The 2,868-nt window shown below is 31.8% G+C and overlaps 1 long non-coding RNA gene across 1 annotated transcript; it reads right to left on the bottom strand.

The window, feature by feature from the left end:
- Positions 1-380: 380 nt before the first annotated feature.
- LOC143051420 (uncharacterized) lies at positions 381-1,062 on the bottom strand. The gene is made up of 2 exons (XR_012970760.1): positions 701-1,062; positions 381-450 (listed from the first exon to the last, which is right to left on the bottom strand). It is a non-coding gene; the product is annotated as an uncharacterized LOC143051420 (long non-coding RNA).
- Positions 1,063-2,868: the final 1,806 nt, after the last annotated feature.

Below are 2,868 nucleotides of genomic sequence, written 5' to 3'. Positions count from 1 at the left end.
AGTTTTCTTTTTAGTGATTTTACTTTCTATGTCAGAGATATGACATATGATCATACCTTAATATTTTGGAGTTAAACTTTACACAAACACAATGATTATTGCAAAGTAGAATACATCTTTATTTATCCCGGCAGGGTAAACCTGTTTCTCTGAAGGTTTAAATTGTATATCAAGGTTTGTGTTGTGTTTTAATTGTTAGAGCAATTATTACTGTAAGGCGTAAGCTATAGATTAGTATTGATTTTGTCGTCGTTTTGCCTTATTTTAACCATTGACTTGTAAAATCTTTGAAATACTTAGGTAGAAATTTACTTAAAAATAATCACTAGACAACCAAAATCTCAATGTGTCTGTAAATCAAATTTAAAAAAAATGAAGTCTGTCTAGAATATATTTATTTTAAAAATATACAGTTCGCAAGTATTTCATATCAGGTCTTCTTCGTGTTACCTAAAACGAGAGAAGACAATAATTAACATTTTCTGGATAATCTGTATGAGTAATAAAAACCTAAGATAAGCTTAAAGAGAAAGTACTGTATGACACGTGATCAATTCAAGCTAGTTCATTATTACTTTTTGATGCATGACCCTAACACAAATTTGTCCAAATTATTCTTATTTAAGTGGTGAATGTGCTTACACGGCTAATACACAATTGTATGATATTTATATCATACACTAAAAAAATGCAAACTTACCTTTAGAAAATCTAATAGTATCCTTTAGCAGTTGATCCACCGACAACCCTGCTGCCCCCACTAACTACGCTGACTGGTCCAGTTACAATACCACCAATTGAACCTCCAATACCACCGATTGGACCAAGAAGTCCACTTCCACCTCCAACAAGACCACTCACACCACCGATGATACCTCCACCACCAATAATACCAGCTCCCCCAAGTGAAACACCGTAATTTTGGTTGGTTACCCACCATGGCAATAAGGAACAACAAGTATTCAAACTACCAGGAAGGAGTGGTGCCAAGTTACAGTTCTTGTTGAGTTTAATCTGTCCTGGTGCACATTTCAAACTACATGTGCACCATGGTTGGCCTCGACCGACAAGTCCTGCAATTTAAACAAAACGTATTAACATCAAGATTTGATATTAGATGAAGGACATAAACATTAATAAATGAGCTGAAATATTCACCAATGCAGACATATGAATATAAAAAAGAATATGTGGTGTAATTGGCAATGAGTTAACTCGCTAAGGATCAAATGACACAATATTTAGCAACTAAATAATATCGAACGGTTTCAATAATTGAAATTTGGTAAATTATTTTGAAGAAAATTGCATGAAATTAGAACTAAAATATAAACAAAATTGTCATATTTGTTGATGCTATTGTTCAGAGCTATTTTGTTGCGGCTTTTTCCTTATTGATAATATAAATGGTCATTTAGAATGTACCTGTATTTAATCCACCGATCAATCCTCCTAAACCACCACCATTTAACAGAAGTCCACCACCACCGACAATTCCTCCAGATCCACCAATAATTCCACCACCGCCAAGGATTGAGCCACTTGTGATAACTCCACCATTTACAAGTCCTCCTAATAATGGACCTCCTTTGTTTAATGCCGAAACAGAGGCGACAAGCGAAACTAGGAGAAGAGTCAACATCATGATGGGCTACTTTGATCTGTAGAAGATGTGAAGTATACTCAGATATGCATGTCCTTTTATACTCTGTTTATTGTAAGACACATGATACATATTAAAAAAAACAGTGGTTTGATATATTATGAAAAATGGGATTTATATTATTGTGGTGTAAAAATGTGCAATTCATGCATATGTTGATAAAGCAGGTTTTATTTGTGGACAAAGTCAAATACATAACATGCAACTACCACGAACGTGAAAGATGACCTTATTAGAAAAAGAAAAAGCATAGTTCTCTCATGTCAGACAGGTGTAATTGACTAAAAAAATAAAATTTGTCAACTTTAAATATTGCATCATATTAAAGTGCATTTTACACGAAAGTAATTCGTTTTCAATTCATAACTATATTTATTTGACTGAACAAATTGAAGTTTATTTATACGTGCACTTAAAAGTGAACAGACATTTACAACAGATTTTTTGACGTACACTTGAAAGTAAACGCGCGTTTACTTTCTGCGTAAAGTAATTGTGTTAACTAAAAAATAATCTTCGTGTATCTGTGTAAATTTTCTCCCTTTTTTGTTAAAACGAATTTAACGTATATGAGTTTAAAATATAACAATTCATCAACACTTTTAATTCGGATTATTAATTTGTATTAGTTGCAAATTAATTTAGTGAATTGGTGAACAAAACAGCTAATTTTTGTATAGATAGATGACATATCTCTGACATTCATTACTGTGTTTAACATGTTTAATGTATTTTGCAATAAAATTCGTTTCAAAACCTCTGGATAACTTTCTGGGAATGTTTACTCTTTTGAAAGTTGTGTTAACCAAAAGATATTGACAATTTTCATAGAGAACATGCAGTTATTAGCAGTTTTTGTAAGTTCTGTTGTTTTAATTGTTGTTTTGACTTGTGTTATATTTTGTATGGTGCTAATTTGTTTTAAGACATGTGCTAAAAATAGCGTTACTAATACATTGTAATAATTGAATTTTGTGTTGAAACCATCTCTTGTAATGCATATCAATTAGTTTGTTTGATTTGCAATATTTAACGTGACATTATGTCTCTGATGAATTGAAGTTTGAAATCGTTTATTTTTGTGAATGCAGATTTTAAGCGTTGAAGTCTCTATTTGGTGCGACTTATATCATCTAAGAGGCAGTTGAGAGAAGTTAAGCGCTATATTCGAAATTTAATATAAAAATAATATATCGCGGAAAGGT

This window comes from Mytilus galloprovincialis, chromosome 11, assembly GCF_965363235.1.
Source record: "Mytilus galloprovincialis chromosome 11, xbMytGall1.hap1.1, whole genome shotgun sequence".
NCBI classification, from domain to species: Eukaryota; Metazoa; Mollusca; class Bivalvia; order Mytilida; family Mytilidae; genus Mytilus; species Mytilus galloprovincialis.
The sequence above is the reverse complement of the archived record's forward strand: the minus strand, read 5'-3'. Positions and strand labels throughout refer to the sequence as shown.